The 21,968-nt window shown below is 39.0% G+C and overlaps 1 protein-coding gene across 4 annotated transcripts in view; it reads left to right on the top strand.

Moving 5' to 3' along the window:
- LOC5564540 (cell division cycle protein 27 homolog) overlaps positions 1-21,968 on the top strand; it is a 72,290-nt gene that overhangs the window by 7,759 nt on the left and 42,563 nt on the right. The gene's annotated exons all lie outside the window — the stretch shown is intronic.

Genomic DNA, 21,968 nt, shown 5'->3' with positions numbered 1-21,968 from the left:
TCGGGGAACGATAAGCTTAAGCACGTAATTGTCTGCATATTGTCAGATAATACGGAGAGCTAACTCCACTTTGATAGCATCTTTGAAACGGCTTGCATTCTAGGCCAATCGATATATCTGGTGGAAGGCGCATTTTATTGCCAAGGTAAAAAGAATCTGAAGTAGACAGTTGATATACATTACACATACATTGTTGGTGACCTCGTTCCAATTTCTCTGGGATTCTTGAATTTAAGAACTCGCATTGTAGATCTAAAATTAATTAATATTCAATGATAAGTTTAGATCCGCTTATTGTTCAGGATTTCATACTGATCCTAGATATCTATGTGCATAAGAAGCCAAGTACATATTTTCCTAATATTTCGTCTTAATCAAAATCAGGGTCATCGATAGGTGCAGTATGGGTCGCCAAAGGAAAAGGTTTTGGAAAGCATAATAACATATTAAAGATAAATCGCCCCATAACGTTGATTTGAAGTTTGAAGTAGGGAGTCGATGCCGGTTATGGACCCTTTGCGTATTATGGACCCCCTACAGAAAAACATAGAATTAACACTCAAAGCAACCTTATTCCTATAAAAATTTACCGGGGGAACTTCGATCGCATTGTTAGTCAGCAGTTTCAGGCAAAATATTTGGTTTGAGGCGCATAAATACAGATATTTGAACTGTTTTGTAAATGAAACCACACAAGAGGGTCCATAATACGCATTTCCAGGTGGGTCCATAATAGGCACGTCGGCAGCGAGCCGGATTACATGGGAATCAAATGGAGGGTCCATAATAGGAAACGTCAAATTTGTCAAATTTGTGACAACAGATTTCCAAATGTATATTTCACTGGAAAAATCGAATGATTTTGTATGTTTCATAGGCTTACAATGTAGTAAAGAGATTGAACTTGTTGTTAAACTCCACAAAACGTATATCCGTCTGAGATATCACTGCGGAAAAGCGTCGAGAATGAATTCCAGCTACCAAGGCGTCCATTACTAGCATTGAAACCCTATCTCCTTTCATACCACGGTTCACTGAGAAAAATCTACACGTCAAGGTCGTGTGTTTTACTTATAGATTTGCACAATGAGGAAAACCACATGATTTGAGTGTGGTAGCCATATGGATTTCATCATTAATTTCACGGTAAGGTACAGTGGGGGAAGTGTATCAGTGGGGTAAGTGGATCATTTGTACATATTAAGCATAAATACTTGAATATGTTGAATGTTTTCGCACCATTGCTTCGTTTTAGGTTATATTCTTACGTCCACACTAATACTATTGCAAAACTGGTACTACACATACACTAACACAAGCAAACTTGTTAGCTGCAAAAATCAATTAGTTTAAAAATTGTTTTCTACCAATCAAAAATCCATTGTATCTCAGTCTAAAATCGAATACTATTAGTTTTTTCAACACATGGTGAGCATTTCAGTTCTGATTTAATGAATATCGATGAAAAATATGTGATTTTTATAAATAAATACAGATATATTGGACATGGTACACTTACCCCTATTTCTTCATGGGGTGGGGTAAGTGGATCAAGTATTATTATCATTTGTTGGTAGACTACTTACAAGAAATTAAATAAGTTTCAATATCCGTAAATGTTGTTTTCCTTTAAATTTGTCCATTTCTAGCTTACATTTGTCAAAGTGGCCATAGAAAATTTGAATTAATCCACCTAAAAGGTATAACAATCTTTCTGGTATAAAAAAATATAAAAGAATGAATATTGCAAAATTCAAACAAAACTTTTTGTGGTATATCTTTTGTTTAATTGCAAAAAAAAGGCAAAGTATACACATTTTTCAATTGAAAGCATATTAAGGAACCTTATTTGACCATATTAATTGTTCTAGACAGATGGAACTACTAAATTAATAAATAGAATAAAAATATTTCAGTATGGTAATCAAAAGTAAATGTAACTATTATTTTTAAATTATGAATGTTTTTCAAAAACATCGTTAGGAATAATCCTACAATACTTCTGTACAACTTATAAGTATTAAATGGATGATTTTAATCCAAATTACTCTAGTTACAATATTTTTTTTTGTTCGAATTAGTGTAAACTAATGTTTAAATATTTTTCATAATATTTTGGTAAAATAAAGTAACTTTTTAATTTTAAAGGTATCAAAATGTAACATAAATAGCACTAATAACAAGAACAAGAGTAATGTCATTCAAACTATTATGTATACACACCACATTTGTTCTGAAAGTAGATTTTTTTATAGGTGATCCACTTACCCCACCATGCTGAGGCAAGTGGATCATTTTGCGCAAATTTTCAAGTTTCTCATACTCATTACATAACAATCAAAAAAATGAAAATAAATGGTGATTTGAAGTATATTAGTCCCTCACTTCTCATCCACAGAAAAAAGTTTGATTAACATTATTAACGTTAGCTGTACATAACAATGAAGTTGACTATTGATTTTTCTGTATCCACTTACCCCACGGTACCTTATAATAACATGTGTATCAACTTTAGGTTGTCATGTGAAACAAACATGAATTTCCAAATATTAAATCATGAAAACCAACTGATTTGCTTATTGAATTCGAAATGTAGTAGCTTTAGATAGTCATGTGTGATAGAACATAAAAGTCATGGGACTGAAAGAAGAAATTTGGTAGAAGAACTTTTGCTCCCCAAAATATGGATCCGAGGCTCCTCTGCTTGTCGCAAGCTCTCTTGATTTTTTTTTTTTCAAACCCGTGAGCCAGCAACAAGCGGGGCGCCGCAAATCTATAATTTGGGAAGCCAGGGATAAGCATATTCCATTTCTTTCGAAACTGAAAGCCAGGAAAATCTGTTAGTGGAATCCGATTTTTCTACTAAACTATACATTATAATCAATGTTTTCTTATAGAAAGGTAGAATTCTCGTATATCGGTCAACTTCACTAATAAAAGAAAAATCGAACTAACAAATTTTCATCTAACACTTTCAGCTTCAAAATTTGCTTCTTTTCTTTGGAAGCATGATGATGACTGTCGTTCGACACGAGGTCTAACCGCAATTCAGTTCACTATGCATCCCATGGGTTGATCACAAACAATTTAGAAGCTTTGAACATGGTAATCGATAGTATAGCTCATGGATTTCATCATAACAATCTCATTGCGCATATCAATGAATCGACCAACTTGAACATGATGATTATGACACAAGATAACCATAAGCAAAACACACTGAATCCGTGTTGGAGTGATGATCCATGCGTCCATAGGTTGACACATACAAATCTGAAGAGAAAGTTTCGGGAACTTATGTGGGAAAAATATGGAATCCCTGTTGTCGGTTGATGAATCAATCCATGAAGCAAAACAAAGGAATTTAATGTGTAACACACACGAAGTTTGCAAGAAAATCATAGCAAATCGATATGGACGTTCATGAAACGATCCATAATTTTAAACACACAGATCGAGCGTGTGGATTTTTATCAGTGTTGTGTTTTGTACAAAAGGTTACCTAAAATTAAATATTTTGGAAAGATTTTTGTAGAACAGTATGTTGTGTCTAGTTTTACACCATACGGAGCTTAGGCAAATGGTCCCCCCTACGGGACATTATGAGCCATATTTTGATTGGAAACAGTTCAATAAAAAATGATTTCAATAACTTTGATCAGTCAAACAATTCTGGTATCGTTCAGAGTCATGCGTAGTGAGGAAATCACAAAAAAAAACTTGTATTGATAGTCTATTTTTGTGATGAGGTAGCTTTGACTAGCTATGACCATATTGCCTCGTTCATACATGTTTTATAGAAGTTCCGTTTTTGATAAAACAAATATTTCAGGATCTATACAATTTTATGCACAAATGCCCATCTATAGAAGATAAACGAACCGTTATGAAAAAAAAAATCTTCATGCAATCGACAAAACTTTATGCGAAGCTTATTTTTAAATCCAGTGGCGTCTCGTCGTAAGGTGCACTTGGTGCACTGCACAGTCAAAGATTTCAAACTAACAATTTAAATATATATATATTATAATTCTCAATACTTCTAACATTCATAATGTGTAGTTGTTTGAAAATGTAGTTTGATTTCTTCGCCTTCAATTGGTGCATCGCCCTCAGTGAACAAACCGTTTGATTCTCCCCCCCATGGTCTTGCTCAACCAGCAAGCGAAAACAGCCAAGTAAACAAAACAAACTGCCATGCGTCTCCATCGTATTGCAGAGAATGTTCATTTCAGCCGTGCACTCTTTCTTGTGCACGAAAATAGCGTGTATGGACACAGCAGGAATGTGCATTTGTATTGGCATTTCTAGAACAACAGTGGCGTTGTATAGGTAAAATCTGGTTCACTCCAATTTGTGCACCCGAGAGAGAAATTGACCATGACGCTCGCATTGGTTTGCAAGAATTGAGAAAGCGCGCGCAACTGGCGTCACGACGTCTGCTGTTGGAAGAGAAAGCGTCAGCGCCATACATGCTTTGTGTGTATATATGTTGCATGGAGCTTCCAGGTGTCGCGCGATAGTAGGCGCAATATTGATTGGAACCAAAACTAGATATAAACATATTGGCCAAATTGATAATGTTTTATCTTATTAAATACACAAAATTTATATGGCTTTGAATTGATTTATAAACTTTGTGTGAATATAGTTTTTCTTGCTCAATAGACCGACAACTGATAAATTGCGGTGGGCGTAAAGTGGGTTTCAGCGTTCAACAGTCAGTCATCATTTCACTTAAAAGCTTTGATGTATCAACAAAAGTATACAAAGAGATGTACCAGCGCTGGACATCGTCAAAAAGCTAGCGTCGTGATACAATTGACAAGCTGTAAATAATAAGAATTATTATATAGAATAACAACGCGAAAGCCACGAAATCCATGGAATTTATCCTTCATCGCGAAACTTTAACGCGTAAATAGTTGAATTCTGAAGGATTATATGATATTCTCAGAAAAGTTCAGATTTTTGCTCATAAGAATGGTTTATTTATTTGTAAGCCGAGTTTCATATAAACAAATGTGCTAATCGTTTAGTTTCAAGTTAAACGTCTTTCTTCTTGCTTTAAATTTTGTATCGATAATATTAAACTTATTATCTCAGTTTGCAAAATACGAAAAATGCTTGAAATTTACGCATATAAATGTCATTTTTACTGTAAATATACATTTTTATGTCAAATATTATCAAACTATGGGACCGCGATTAATACGCAAAAGTTTTCTTTCATCGCCTTGATATCAGCGAAATTTTGAGAATTTTTCTTGTCCCTAAACATTGTATATTGGAATCATCCAAAATTCTTAAAACTTACAACTAGTGATTGAAACGAAGAAAACAAACAAAAAATACGTCCAAGGAGCAATCAATATAATAGCTTCCAGACACTTCAAGATTGCATACAGTATTGGAAATTACATTTTAAGGTGTTAATAATAAGAAATTACATTTTAAGCTGAAATACATTTTAAAAAATCAATTGAAAAGTTCGTATTCATAATTCAAAATAAACGGTTTGTGCGAGTCAGTGCACAGGTAATCAAATTCCTCACGGGACGCCTCTGTTTAAATCCAAAATCTTAAGCGATTTTCGTTGTTTTTGTTGTATTTTCATGAGTCGGTAGTGGCCAGTCTACGCTCTGACCAAAATACTGTAATTCTGCTTTGACAGAATTGTTAAATACTTCGCCACCTTGGAGATGGCTCAGTACTGTTCAATTGTGTTTTACGACATGACTTCAAACAATTCCAATATTGCTTGTGTTGCCCAAGAATTTATCTGAAGCTTTACCCAGCACTTCGGTATCAGAATAGTTGGCTAAGGGCCAATGAAGTCATGTGATGCTCCATCGTGAGTTACAGTGGCCCAATTTCATATTCGTACAGGATACTGTTTCCACATCAAGTAGGAACAAAGTTACATTGTACTGGGTGCCCGGCCATTGTGGTATTGAGGGGAATGAAATCGCTGACAATCTAGCAAGACAGGGTGCAACCTCGAGCCTTGGCTCTGAACCTTTCAGTGGTGTTCCTGAGTGTACTCTTAGGATGAAACTAAAAAGTTGGGAAGTGTCTATGGTAGAATTCAATTGGAATGCCACGGATACATCCAAGCAAGCGAAAAGATTCATAAAACCTAGTCTAACAAAAGCCCGGGCTATACTGAATCTTAATAAAGGAAATCTTAGGGTAATAACTGGTTTGATGACCGGTCACTGCCCTTAAAAAGATAGGAAAAATCCAATCTTCTGAATGTCGTTTTTGTCAAGATGAAAACGAAACTGCTGAGCATTGCTTAATCATAGAATGTCAATATTTGGAAAAGGGTTATTAGAGGAAAATTTGGAAATTTGGCAAACTAGTCCTAATAGGGACTTTATAAAACAAGTTGAGCCTAATTGGGATAGAGTGATACATCAACCAATGTCTATCACATCTCAATTGTGGGAGGATATTTGATGAGTACCAGATTAAACATGGGTCATACCACAATATTCCTAAATACTGGAAGCAGTGGTCAAAAAGGCTCTACAGAAGAGGAAAAAAATCCTTCTACATTGTTTCCTGAGTCTAGTCAGATCGGAATTCCACCATGCGGTCCCTCTTGTAGTCTTCACAGACCGCAGAGGACATGCTTCTTCAAAAGCTTCCATAATGTAGCATGTTGTAGTATCAATGGCATCATCCAAATCACTTGGATTTTCAATGGACGGAGAATATCCATGAAATTTGGTCGCAACCAATTCAGTGTAGAGTTCCCAGTTTGTTGACCGGGGATTCCTAAAACGTAAAGTCTGCTCAGTTACATTTGAATGTTCAAAGAAAATGTAGCGCTGATCAGATAATGATTCCTCATCTGATACATGTAAATTCGTCAACTTGTGACTAATTCTATTCGAGCAGAGCGTTATGTCTAACACTTCTTCTCTATTAGATACCATGAAGGTTGGGCGATTGCCTATGTTAAGTAATCCGAGGTCTGTACTACTTAAGTATTCCATTAGACTGGAGCCTCTCAAATTGATATCTGAGCTGCCCCAGATGATGTGATGAGCATTGGCATCACTGCCCACAATCAGCGGAAGGCCTTTTGCTACGCAGTGTACGACAACTCGTTTGAAGTCATCCGTTGGGGATGGTTCATCATGTGGTAAATATACCGAACATTTTCCTGTTGAGGTCACCAACAGAAACATCGATTGTGACAGCACATACATCTCTGGTAGTTAACTCAGAAATGAGTGTAGCAACGATTGCTTTATTAACGAGCATGCATGCGCGGGGCATGGAGCACGAGTTTGCCATTTCATGTTTGCTGAAAGTAGCAAAAACTGGGTCCACAAGGTTACCTAGATAGAAGTTTCCTCTACGAAAGTAGGGTTCTTGAACTAGCGCCACTTGGGCTGCACCATTTTGCATGAGTCTGCAAAGATTGATCGTTGCTGTTCTTTTATGCTGAAGATTGATCTGAGCTAACCTAACCGTAGCCACTACCCAAACTAGGCAGGATTAAGCTTTTTGCAATCTCAGCACGAAAAAGACCAGCAACGAAAAAACCAGAACGGTATCTGTTTAAAGTCGCCAAAGGCGAAAGACACAGAATACACTGTGTAAAACGCATAATGCGAATCCATATAGGTGAAGAAGGGCAGCCGATTATCTCAGAGAAACACAAGGTCACCTGCACTATTGCTCCGGGTAGCACAGGAAAGGGCCAATACTGTGGAAGGCGCCCTGGTACCCCATAGGCTCCGTTAGCGGTTAGGTTTTATTTAGACCCCCTACCCATTCATTCCTAGGCACGGTACGCATCACACCTCACGGGTCACCTGTGCGGTGGATTTTTACCACCGGAACAGACAGTTCGTAGTGTTAATTCTTAGCCAGTTGAAACCAGGGACGAAAATACTCAATTTACCCTCGCGTCGCGTGCTCAAATAAGCCACCTGTGCAACAACAAGAAAAATATATTTTTTAATTGGGTAAATAACGCCTATGTAAACGGTAAACTGGTGATTAACTGGATTTTGCACGTTTCAGTTACAAAACATATCAGAAATAACAAAATGTATCAATGTGCGCGTATTTGCATATATTCTTGCATTTAGTAAAATAACTGCAGTGTGCATTTTTTTTACGATTTATTGGTACGTTTTACTTCCCTGGGCTTGGGATTATATTTTCCAGGGAGCGATGAATTTTGATAATTGATCGCTGTTGTTAGTAGTTTTGATTAGATGTTGGGTAAATTTCAAAGCAATGGCAACCTTTTTATTACAAAATTTAGATATTATCTTCTGACCTAAAGATTCTGGTTAAACTACTGTACTATGCAGTTGGGCTGCACTACGCTATCACTCATCAAAATTACTTTCACTTCGGGAAAATATAATTTCAAACTGGCGAGAAGATTACAGACTGAGGGTGGGTTAGGAGCACAATCAGACCCTTGAATGTGCAATGTGGGGTAGTGATTGGGAATGCCATTGACGGTTTGTAATCTTCTACGAGGTTTTCGAAAACCAACAGGGCGCGTGCACCGGGTTGCGGATAGGAGCAAAGGGAGATCAATAGCATCTACCTAAAATAATAGAGCAAAAAGCCGTTCCATGATTAGGTAATGTTAAGCGATCTTCTATGGTGTTCTAGTACTATAAAATTCTTCACTCACTGGGAATTCTGGCCTTGATAATATCAATAGTGATAAAAACATAAAATAATACCTAATACTTAATAAGTACAATGTAGCTTTAATGTAGTAATAAATGAAATAAAATCAATTTTCTATACTTGACAAGGTTTTGAAGACAATCAATGAGTGAAAGAACTACCTATTAGAAAAGCCACATCAGCTAAGTCTATACATATACAAATGTTGGTCATAGGGTCATGGCGAGCATTCGATATGTATGTCTATGACTGATTCTGATCTAATAGGGGCACTAGAAGACCACGCGGACAATTTCGAAACAAATTATTTTTATACATCGGTCTTACGTTCCGAAAGGCTCAGCTATGCTGCAAAGTAATTTTATAAGTTATTCATTACTGCTGTTTAATTGTTTATAATTCTAACAAAACTACATAATTAACTCATTACTAATCACTGTTCCTATATTCTCTTTTTCTCTCCTTCTTATCTGTTGCATGATTATGAGCATCACTAATATAATGCATGAGCATGCACAATAAGAATAATTTCAGGATTGAAAGCAGTACATGGATACCTGGATAGAATAGCTTCGAAAAGGGCGCTCAAAATATAATATTTCTGGTCAGGGAAGTATTTAATCAAGGGTATGTAAATTTTTTCCATTATTAACACCTAGATCACACAAACAAATGAACTAATATCAAATATTTTTTAAATATTTTTACATAAATCAGCATCGTCAATCAGTGTAAAAACAGATAAAGTTTGTAAAGTTATCACCATCGATTAAATTGCGCTCTGTATAGTAATGTTCATTCAGTATCAAAATCTCCTAAAGCGTCGCATTGTGCCATCAGCAGCCCTTAGCATCACTCTCATATTGTTATTATTTTGTTGTTTATAAAATTTCTAGAAAGCGATCAGCATATTCTTTCTTACTTGTACAATGGCCGATCTATTTGGAATTTTAATAAGTCAAATCAAACTTCAAAACTCAAATTAAATTGCTTTCAGCACATTTACATTTTGCAGCATTAATCGCATTACTGTGTCAAGTCTTCTCCATTCCCTATACCCTACCCCAACCCTTCTTATCCTTTCCGATGGTGTTCAAGTGGTCCGCATAGACTATTACGGCCATTACCTATCCCTTACCCCGGCTTTGGACTGACTTGCGCTCTCATTGCCCCACCAAACGCTGCAAAATGAAAATGAAAATGAAAATGAGATTTATTGGTACGTTTTACTTGATTTGCAAATGTTTTCATCTGCATAATAATTTCGTGTACAGTGACCCCACGCAGTTGAATCACCCACAATTTATGAATCAGCTGATTTCAAAAGACAAAATTATTATCAAACTTGTCACAAAACATCACAGAATTATTTTTACACACAGTTTCTTATCAGTAAAAATAATTCTGTGATGTTTTGTGACAAGTTTGATAATAATTTTGTCTTTTGAAGTCAGCTGATTCATAAATTGTGGGTGATTCAACTGCGTGGGGTCACTGTATCCGGCAGAAATATAGAAAAAAACACTATTTTTTTAAATAATTTTCTTGATCCCTTAGGCATTACAACTAATATGTGAATATGTGCGTATTGTGCTCTGCAAAAAAAAATCCACGGAATGCGATTAACAGAAAATGGTGGTATATCGTCGCAGTGATAATAAAAATCACCAAATGTTTCAGATTTAGATAATTACAAACATTCGCGTACTTGAAGAACGAAAAAAATCAAACCTACTTGAATGTTGACGTTGCGCGCATATCTGCGCGTTATCGCCGCCGCTGGATGTGGATTTAAAATGAGCAATACCGTCGTCTTTGGTCCATAAGGGTGACTTTGGGCCAAGATTTTTACAGCAAACTATAACCAGAATAATGAAAACAATGTGGCAAGCTTCAAGAATACGTTATAAATAGCCACTAGATGGTCATGGATTAGTTTTTTGCCTCCCGTGCAATTCAAGAGGTGCATCGAAAAGAGCGGTCAAAGTCACCCCCTAGGACCAATGTCACCCCACACGGCGGTACTTGAATTGTATGAATGCAGCGTAAGAACACATCGCGAATGATTTGTACGCTGTCCGCTTCGGTGGCGAGCCGAAAATCCCGTTAGAAAGGTTAATCCTTCTTTAAAAACAACATGAATCCAACAATGAACTATAGAGAAAACAGATATGGAATGATCTATTATTAAAATATGGAAATTGGAGCAGTCTACGGAGCAAAAATAAATTGCGCTAATTCCATTGATAATACATTCTTCCTGAGCTTTTATCATCTTCTTCAGCTTGTTCAAATCGGCTGGTTGAACCTGTCGAGAGAAACCGATTTCGTATTGCATGAAAGTTAGCACCGTAAAGCATGCAATTTGCACTCTAAGAACATTCTATTTCCATATTGACTGCGCTAACTTCACCAAAGACCAGAAATGATTAGTTTAACATTGGATTAATCGAATTTACGTATGCTTGGTATGCATTCGAATTGTTATAAATTTGATTTTAATTATTAAAACCTCTCATTTTATAATGTGGATATCCTTCTAAGTTGATGTAAATATGTCTGGATGGCAAGCATGGGAAAATTCACTCGCTCACCCGAACGCCACCGATAAAATATCTGCAAAGTATCTGCTGCAACCGAATGTTCAATGACTGCCGAACGCTACTAGGGTGAGCGCAATCCCGACGAATCGTAAACGATTGAGATAAACCAAAAATGAAAAGATATACGGAGCGGAGAGAGCACATATCCTCTCTTGAATTGGAGACACGAAAGAACGCGTTCGCCATTCGATCACTGAAAGCTTCCTGCGAAATGTACAGATTTTGCGTTCACTGAAACATTTCGCCTTGTGTATTACCAGTCAGTGAACGCTCTTCAGCTCTCAAATACGAATGCCATTCGTGCGGAATCGGAATGTAAAGAATCATTCGCTACAGCAATCGGATGCCTTCGGCACAAGGAGTCGGTAGTGAATCATTCTGTTGCCGTTTTTGTCCAACTTGTCGCTTGGCGAACAAGAAGAAAGCGCATTGGAAATTGAAACACTCAGCTTGGTCGGAGAAACGGCAATCTCGCTCTTGACCGCTTGTGGATGTGAGCGAGAGAAATGCAATATTCGAGTGAATGTTTCCCATGCTTGCTGGATGGACATTGGACATCCGACCTATTCCGAACAAAATGCATTCTATTAGGAAACTGCTTAGCGTGCACCAATATTTCGGAAGGAGAAAAAGTAAAACCTGTTCAACTTCTTTCGTTGAACGGGTTGTTTCCACACATGTATGCTTTTGAGCGTGTACAGATTACTAAGCTGTGAATGTATGTGGGACCTTAGTTATATGGGATTTGGTTCAACAGCAGCAGTTGAACAGGCACAGTAGTTTCTCTTCAACTTTTGCGCTGCTGTCTTTGGTGAAATACCACGCTTGTGCTGTGGATGTCAAGCGAGCTTTTTACATGGTGCGTGAACTCAGCACACTACGCGATCGTTCTTGGTGCCTTGGGACAATAGTTATGCTACTTTCTATGTAGTACGTATGAACTCACACTCATGCTATTTTAAAATTTGTTGAATTTGATTTACTTTTTTAAATTAGTTGTACGATTTTGATTCAAATGGTCTACCTGTTCAATGAACAGGTTGAACAGGCTGACCAGACGCCTCTGCCTACATTGATACTTGCTGGGTAGAATCTTCGTTGATCTTTATTTGTTTTATCCTCACCTTGACAACACAACAAAGATTGGCAAGCGCTTGCGCAAAATTGACAGTTTCCTTTTAACCTGCTGCTACTCAACCGCTTTGTGATAATCGGAAACAAAAAATGACATTCATTCTAACCAGCTTGACTTTTTTACATTCCGCTTCGAGAAGTTGTAATTTTTGCACGAGGCACACTAAAGACGCGTCAATATAATCGATTCCGTGCATCGGGTCGTTCATTACCCGTATAGCAGCATATTTTTTAATTAATATGAACCTCATTGATAATCAATTTTCTAAAACTGACACTCTTCTGCTTCTGATAATCAAAAACACCAACAACATACGGGCATCGTTGTTTGTTTTGTTCATCTACTTCTGTGCCATCTTCATTGGTACAATCATATTGGTGGTGATGCGGTTACTTTGATGGTGGCATAAATGTCAGTGAATTGAGTATAGTGAGCATGATTTTTTTCGTCCCTGGTTGAAACAACCGCTACCGACACTACAGGCTATCTAGGCTGCTCGGGAAAAGGTGGTTAATATTGATGATTAACTCCTGACCGTCCGAGCAGCCGTGAAAACTCCGAAGTGCTCACGAACAAAAGCATTATATATTTCTCAGTTAGCACGTTCATACAACCATTTAGGACGACTAGCAGATATGGTGATCTGGATCGAATGATTTCCTTGGGATGCCTCCGTAATACCTGCTTTATAATAGCCCAGTGTAGTGCAGGGTTCTGAATTTTCGTATCAATGATGCGAAATCTACGATTTTTCGCACGTAAGGAGAATGCTTTTTTCGCTTCCTCGCGTGAACATCTTTTATCGCTCACACTAATTTTCCCTGGAGCTACGATGGAGGATAACAGAAAATCACTCCACTCTGTGGATAATTTGTTTTTCACTCCATCATATTTTCGCTCACCAACAGCTCCCGAGAATTATCACTATGTGGATAAACAAACACTAGTGCCGGCGACGGGATTCGAACCTAGAACATTGGCTTAAAACAACCGCGATGCGTGCACGCTAACCATGCTACCACACCAACTTGACGCAAGGAGTGGTTAATTTGGTGCATAAAAGCAACTGCTGCTCGTGGCGATGGATACAGGAAAAATTCTCCATGGATCGGAGAAAGAGAAAACAAACTTCTCACAGCTGCGGAAATGTGCAATTATCTATTTTCGCTTTGTTTTGTGGACGGATAAAATCGCAAGGCAGCTGATCGCTGAAAATTGTTGTGAGGGATAAATCCATTATCGTGAGAGTGAGTGAGAATTCGGAAGCCTGGTTGTCACCAATCAGTACACAGAAAGAGCGATTGGATTTTGATGAAGTGGATAACATGCCCGGACATTCCCCAATCCACAAGCTGTTTCAATACCAGAGGAGTCCAGTTGCGGTTGAAGGCTTTGGAAAGGGTAGAGAAGCAAAGTAGCAAAGCTGATCTTTCCGGGAGTGGAATTGTTGGCTTTGGGTGTGGGGACGACGAGATTTTCTTGCTATTCAGCTGGAAAACTATCTGACAGCGAGATTTAGCTGAGAATTTTCAGGAGTTTGATCTTTTTCGGGAAACGACAGATTTTTGAGCAGCGGATATCCGATGCCATCAGATCCAGCTGGCTAATCCTATACAGCCGACTCTTGACTCTTTGCGCGCCATAGACGTTGCAACTCTAGCATAATGTAAGTGACAGCCGTAGTTACTGGATTCCAGCATTCGGCATCCGAACACATTCTCTCTATTTTAATTGTCCGGGGGACTGGTCCCCTCCGCATGTAGCGAGCATGCGACCTCTCACAACAATGAAATGGGGGCAATTGAACACGACATGCTCCGCTGTTTCCTCCACACCAGCACAGTTGGGGCTCGCAGGAGATTCTGAGTACCCGAACCTATACAGGTACTGTCTATAGCAACCATGTCCTGACAGAAACTGTGTCAGGTGGAAGTTCACTTCCCCATGGTTTCTACCATACCAATCTGACACATTTGGTATTAGCCGATGGGTCCATCAACCCTTAGTGGAGTTATCCCATTCCTGCTGCCAGCTTCTAAGCGTTTCCTCTTTACACGTGTCGTGGACTCCTCTGGTACCCCTTTGGTTGAAGCATTGAACATCTTCCTTGATGATGAGCCCGATGGGCGTCATCCCGGCTATGATGCACACGGCCTCTTTAGATACCGTCCGGTATGCACTTGCTACTATTAAGCACATTATCCTGTACGTGCTTTCCAACCGCTTTAGGTTTCTGCTCGTTCTAAGCGCTTTTGACCAGATAGGTCCTCCCTCAGGATGGATAGCGCCACGCCTGCCAGGAGCTTGCGTTTACTGGCAATTACAGCAGTTCTGTTAGACATCATCCCCGAAAGCGCCGCTATAGCCGTAGATGCCCTTTTACAGGCGGAAGAGGTAGCGTCAGTACGTCATCGTTCATTGCATTCTATAGCATCGAGCCCAGGATTGAACTTTGAGGTACTCCCGCGGTAATTCGAACGCTTTTCTGCCTCTCCTCTGTGTCATACAGTGGAATCCTACCATCAAAATAGTTTTCTAGAAGCTTACACAACGTCACCGGTACCTTGAGGCGGTGAAGTTGAAAATCAACCTCTCCAATAACTTGCCCGTCGTGTCTAGTAGACAGATAGGTCTATACGCCGACGGGTCACCTGGTGGTTTCCCCGCCTTTGGTAGTAGCACCAATTTCTGTCGCTTCCACACATCCGGGAAGATTCCTTGATCAATGCAGCGTTGCATCGCGGTTTTGAACATGTCCGGATCCGCGTTCACTGCCGCTTTTAAGGCAACATTCGGGATACCATCAGGTCCCGGTGCCTTGTTTTTTTTGTATGGTTTTCAGTAGGAGCTGCCTGACAGCTTAACTTGTCAAGGCTGAACCCTAGTTCTGGCTTTTTCCAAGTTTCACCTCTACCAGGACCAATACTCAAACGGGTCCCGGTGCCTTGTTTGATGCAAATGATTTCAGCTTCTGCCAGCTCTTCGTTCGTCACTCTCACCACTTCTTCTCCTTCACGGCGCTGGGGGCCAATGGCTTATGGGATGGTGCGGAAAGAGTACATCGATTATTGATCGCTGCAACTCGGGCGACTTCTCTTGGGGCGCTATGGCACTATTGGTCTTAGCCATTACCACTCTGTAGGCGTCACCCCATGGACTCAAATTGGCACCCTTTTTTTTACAAGGGGGAAATCTGCTAACAGATCCCCTGAGAAGATAACTCAGGGAATGCGGGGATGACGCACCAACGACGACCCGCTAAAACCAGCCTATGCACTGTGCATGAGAAATTCATTTAGAATTGCTCAAGTGGTGAACAGTGCATCGACATGACCCTTGGACTCAGACCCTCATCTCCCCGGAACCACCTTACGGTATTTCTTCGGGAAGGGACCAGTGCATATAGCACAACACGTGTAGCAGAAGTAGCCTAGGCAAACTGCTTCTCCTAGCCGACTTAAACAATGTTACAAGGGACCAGCCTCGGCAGGGCTAATCCTCTGCAGCCAACTCTTGGTCGGCGCGCCATAGACGCTGCAATTCTAACATAATGTGAGTGACAGCTGTAGTTACTGCATTCTAGCACTCGGCATCCGCACACATTCTCTCTATAATATTGTCGGGGGACGTGTCCCCTCCGCATGTAGTGAGCATGCGACCTCTCACAACAGTGAAACGGGGGCAATCGAACACGACATGCTCCGCTGTTTCCTCTACACCAGCACAATTGGGGCACGCAGGAGATTCTGAGTGCCCGAACCTATGCAGGTACTGTCTATAGCAACCATGTCCTGACAGAAACTGCGTCAGGTGGAAGTTCACTTCCCCATGGCTTCTACCATACCAATCTGACACATTTGGTATTAGTCGATGGGTCCATCTACCCTTAGTGGAGTTATCCCATTCCTGCTGCCAGCTTCTGAGCGTTTCCTCTTTACACGTGTCGCGGACTCCTCTGGTTCCCCTTTGGTTGAACATCTTCATTGATGATGAGCCCGATGGGCGTCATCCCGGCTATGATGCACACGGCCTCTTTAGATACCGTCCGGTATGCACTTGCTACTCTTAAGCACATTATCCTGTACGTGCTTTCCAACCGCTTTAGGTTTCTGTTCGTTCTAAGCGCTTTTGACCAGATTGGTCCTCCATACCTTAGTATGGATAGCGCCACGCTTGCCAGCAGCTTGCGTTTGCTGGCAATTACAGCAGAGCTGTTAGACATCATCCTCGAAAGCGCCGCTATAGCCGTAGATGCCCTTTTACAGGCATATTCAACGTGGCTAGCGAAGCTCAGCTTGTCATCGATCATTACCCCAAGATGCCTAAGGGATCGCTTGGACTCTATGGTGCAATCACCTACCGAGATAAGCGCCCGTTGCTCGGACTTGCGGTTGTTGACCACCACCACCTCAGTCTTGTGACGGGCCAGTCCTAGTTTCTTAGACTTCATCCATTCCTCAACCAGGGAACTAGAGTGCGCTGCTGTCAACTCTACTTCCTCCATCGATTTACCATAGACCACTAGGGTGATATCGTCGGCGAAGCCAACAATCTTAACACCCGTCGGAAGGGGCAGCCTCAGTACGTCATCGTACATCGCATTCCATAACAGCGGGCCCAGGATTGAACCTTGAGGTACTCCCGCGGTAATTCGAACGCTTTTCTGCCCCTCCTCTGTGTCATACAGTAGAATCCTACCATCAAAATAGCTTTCTAGAAGCTTACACAACTGCACCGGTACTTTGAGGCGGTGAAGCGGCTTATGGGATGGTGCGGGAAGAGTACATCGATTATCGATCGCAGCAACTCGGGCGATTTCTCTTGGGGCGCTATGGCTCCTTTGGTCTTAGCCATTACCACTCTGTAGGCGTCACCCCATGGACTAGAATTGGCACTCTCGCATAGACTTTCAAAGCATGCCCGTTTTCGACTCTTGATTTCCTTTTTGAGAGCCAACTTTGCCTCTCTGAATGCTGCACCGCGTTCCTCTCTTTGTGCTTCTGTGCGTGCGCGTTGCATTCTTCGTCTAGCCCGAAGGCAGATTGCTCGAAGATTTGCAATTGATTCGCACCACCAATACACTGGCGGCCTGTTCTCTCTAGGAGGGGCTTTTCTCGGCATGGAAGCATCACACGCTCGTGATATCATAGCAACTAGCTCTTCACCGTTTAGGTCCAGAGTGTTTCGTTCGCGCCTCAGAGCTTCAGTAAATACTTCGCCGTCGAAGCGCGCTGTTTTCCATCCTCGGGCTTGGGTCGAGTTACATCGCGCTGCCTTCTGACCGCCTGGTATTATACTATAGCGAATCGATTGATGATCGCTATGAGTATAACCGTCATCAACGCGCCAGTTCATGGTACCTAAAAGGTTAGGACTACAAAACGTCACGTCGATGATCGATTCTGCACCATTTCTGCGGAAGGTACTCACTGTACCCACATTTGCCAGCTCTACATTTAATGCGGCCAGGGATTCCAACAATAGCTGGCCTCTTTGATTGGTGCAGCGGCTACCCCACTGCCCATGCATTAAAGTCGCCAGCTATCACTACTGGTAGCCGATTAGCTAGTTCGGCTATCATCCTGTCGACCATGTGGGAAAATTGCTTGGGGGCGCGGAACAACTGCAACAGAATACGCCGTTGATTTTTGCTATCGCAAAACCGTCATTTGAGGTCACTGAACCAATAAATATCATAGAAAGTATTAAAAACCTCACATACCCTTGGAAAAATTGAAATCCGATACATGTTATGTGTATCCATTGATATTCAATTAAAGAACACATGAAACACATTAAGATATTTCATACCATTCATTTACCAACACTGTGGATTGTATATGAACAAAAGTCATGTATGTAATCCGATGAATGTTATGTGATTTGCCGATGTGAAAATTCTGTCTTATTTTTGTTGGTACTTTCGTGATGGCGGAGTTTGGCTCTCAAGATATAATTGTGGTGGATTAAAGTAAGTTTTAATTTAAAGCGACATATATTGGAATTTTAGAATAGTTAGCAAATATATGAAAGAAGGGTAAGTTAAATATTTATCAATTGTTACAAATAAAAGTTCATTAATTTCAGATTTGAATTTACAGGAGACATCACTTTGATTGGAAGTTGCAAATGACGAAACAAGTACAGAAGGAACAGAATACTCAGAACGAACAAAGGTGTTTACAATCGTACAGGATGTGATTTTCCAAGTTATACCAATTAAAGTGGTTGGCTGTCCAACATGCTTAATCCATCACTTGTTCACAAATTATGATGTATAACATGAAAACACTATACTTTCGATTAAAACCTAGGTCAAACTCAATTGATTGTAATAGAACCTTTAAGACAACGCAGATAATTTATCAAATAAACAGTATTTCAATTATAATTATATTGTTTTCTTAATTCTACTAAAAACCTGAAATTAAATCATCACAAACTTATTACACTATCATGTAGAAATCACTATCAATACTAATATTTATTATCTGAATTTCACATAACATTCATCAGCAAAATCCAATGGTTTTTATTTTGAGTTTGCATGAAATGTATGTGTTTTATCATATGAATCTAATCAAAATGGAATCGCACAAGTTTATGTGATAATTTGATGAGCGTTATGTGAAAAGCTATATGGAAAAAAACTATATGTGTTTTCAGATAAATCTTACATGATTACTCGGTTCAGTGTAGAGACTACTTCAAGCATAATTTTTCAAATCGGCGTATCTAATACTTAGAAGGATTCGAGAAAAATGCGATGAAATATATTGTAAAGCATTTTAAATCCTGTTTAAAATGTTTTGCATTTTTCTATTGCTGTGTCTTCTATAAGTTGAAAATAAGAACACCGTTTCTAACCACTATTAAACAATTTCGATTTGTTTTGAATTAGATTGAAAAACTGGTGAAATTATCGAATAAACCCTTTTGCTTTGTGCTGCTCACATACACCATGATGATTCGTCGATATCATACCTTGCTTGATACATACACCTTGCTTGATGCGTCGGTTTGACAGTTCATTTATCACATGCGTCACGTCATATACACCAGTATTGTTTTGAAGTTGCACATACACCGGTTTGCAAATTCCCATAAAACATAATAAAGTTTGTGCTATTCGTCAGTTTCTACGTTCAACTACAACGAATATTGAATGTTTCCAATTTCAACTCGACTAACAGGAGTATCGGACGGAGCCGTGAGTAACAAAAGTAGATGGAGAACAGTTCTTGTGAGAAATATTGTCTAAAACCGAATACTGATGATGTTCCACATCATCTGCTTACTGCAGCTGTGAAAATCCGAATCTCTCGATTTCCAACATGTTTAGTAATTCGGAAACAGTATGACGTATCTGCTGATTAAAATTTTATGTTTTGATTCTGCATATAGGTCGCTTTGCTATGAGCATATGTACGGTGTATGTGCTAGCATGAAAAATATTGACAGTTGAGTCGCTTTGCAATGGTAGGGTGTATGTAGCCAAATTAACAACACTGAGTAAAGTGCACATAGGGCAGAATTGAAATTTATTTCAAAAAATCATAAAAAATGTTTTAGGATTACTTTTTTAGACTCACTATGTAGATTATGCGTTTGTCAAGCCCATGCAAAGCAAATCTCGATTTGTTTATTTTTGCAGATACGTCGGAATGAAGAATTATGCTTGACTTCTTGGATTGCACTCTGAGAAGTAATCATGTTCAAGTCATTACCAAAAACATATAGCTTTTTTCCATAATGCTTTTCACATAACTCTTATTTACAAATCGTATAGATAGAGTTCATTATGAAAATCACATACCTTTCAAGCATAAAGACGATGGATATGGAATCCAATGGAAGTTGGTATCATAGACAAAATCATATACATTTCGTCCGAAACTAATATAGATAATAATTGATTCTTTAATAAAACTGAAATGGTTTTCAAATGGCATTTACTACAAGATTATTTGAAATAAATTTTCAAAAATAAAAATACGTTCAAGTACTACATTTTAAAATTATTTATTTAAGATAATATTAGAATAACCGAAAAAGATTTATTCGTTGACATGATTTGAGTACTTCTCCAGTCTTCACATTTTTTATCATTCGGGTATTTGGATCCACTACCTGCAAAGCCATCTCACAGTAACTACTGGAACTTGAACAAAAGGGATTTTTGTTGCAGCATCGTCGGTATATAAATCTAAAACAATAAAACCATGTTAACACAATTTAAGCTCGAATAAAATAACTCACCTATATCTATAGATATCGTCGAGCAGAACTTCATCAAGTTCTCAGTTGTATGGAATTAGAAGCTACATTCTTCAACGAGAAGTAAATAATGGTTCCGCATTCTAAAATATCAAGCCTAATTTTTCAAATCGGCGTATCTAACATTTGGAAGGATTCGAGAAAAATGCGATGCAATATATTGTAAAGCATTTTAAATCCTGTTTAAAATGTTTTGCATTTTTTCTATTGCTGTGTCTTCTATAAGTTGAAAAAAAGAACACCGTTTCTAACCACTATTAAACAATTCCGATTTGTTTTGAATTAGATTGAAAAACTGGTGAAATTATCGAATAAACCCTTTTGCTTTGTACTGCTCACATACACCATGATGATTCGTCGATATCATACCTTGCTTGATACATACACCTTGCTTGATGCGTCGGTTTGACAGTTCATTTATCACATGCGTCACGTCATATACACCAGTATTGTTTTGAAGTTGCACATACACCGGTTTGCAAATTCCCATAAAACATAATAAAGTTTGTTCTATTCGTCAGTTTCTACGTTCAACTACAACGAATATTGAATGTTTCCAATTTCAACTTGACTAACAGGAGCACCGGACGGAGCCGTGAGTAACAAAAGTTCTTGTGAAAAATTTGGTGAGAAATTTGTCTAAAACCGAATACTGATGAGGTTCCACATCAGTTTGCCGACCCGTCAGCTTACTGCAGCTGTGAAAATCCGAATCTCTCGATTTCCAACATGTTTAGTAATTCGAAAACAGTATGACGTATCTGCTGATTAAAATTTTATGTTTTGATTCTGCATATAGGTCGCTTTGCTATGAGCATATGTACGGTGTATGTGCTAGCATGAAAAATGTTGACAGTTGAGTCGCTTTGCAATGGTAGGGTGTATGTAGCCAAATTAAAAACACTGAGTAAAGTGCACATAGGGCAGAATTGAAATTTATTTCAAAAAATCAAAAAAATGTTTTAGGATTACTTTTTTGGACTCAATATGTAGATTATGCGTTTGTCAAGCCCATGCAAAGCAAATCTCGATTTGTTTATTTTTGCAGTTACGTCGGAATGAAGAATTATGCTTGATATGTACAAAAAACTATATAATTATTGAAAAACTGATATTTACCCACTTACCTTTAAAAACTTGCAAGAATTCGTCGTAAATCCTTTATCTGCTAGCGAAATGAATGGCCGCCATCGTGTCACTAAATATAAACACAGTTTTTTTTCACAATAGAAAATCATATACCATGTATCTGATTTTTCAATGACTTAATGGGTAAATGA

Source organism: Aedes aegypti, chromosome 2 (genome assembly GCF_002204515.2).
Source record: "Aedes aegypti strain LVP_AGWG chromosome 2, AaegL5.0 Primary Assembly, whole genome shotgun sequence".
Taxonomy (NCBI): domain Eukaryota; kingdom Metazoa; phylum Arthropoda; class Insecta; order Diptera; family Culicidae; genus Aedes; species Aedes aegypti.
This window is presented reverse-complemented; position numbering and strand designations above follow the sequence as displayed.